This window comes from Acyrthosiphon pisum, chromosome A1 (assembly GCF_005508785.2).
Source record: "Acyrthosiphon pisum isolate AL4f chromosome A1, pea_aphid_22Mar2018_4r6ur, whole genome shotgun sequence".
Taxonomy (NCBI): domain Eukaryota; kingdom Metazoa; phylum Arthropoda; class Insecta; order Hemiptera; family Aphididae; genus Acyrthosiphon; species Acyrthosiphon pisum.
In genome coordinates, this window is record NC_042494.1 from 62,924,075 (window position 1) to 62,924,433 (window position 359).

The window sequence follows — 359 nt, forward strand, 5'->3', positions numbered from 1 at the left end:
CCCCCCATAAAAACTGCCCAAGTTACGCCTATGCTGATTAGGTTAGGTTGCTGGTTCACTAGGTACTTTTTAAAGTAGTTATTTGAAACCAACTTAACAAAATTATTGTGTATTATAGTAAACTTTTTTTTGGTCGAAAAGTGAATCGGCCGAAAAGGAAAGGGTACGTTTTTGGTCGTATTAAGATGTATTAATGTCCGCACGCAACTAACTGACTGTGTACGATCAAATGTCTATTTTGATTGATATACGGCACCCACAATTTCGTTATGAAATCTTTTTTCGTTGTTGGTAAAGTATAGTGTTATACTCAATAGTCAAATTATTATAACGTATGTTTGTGTATACACGGATGATTA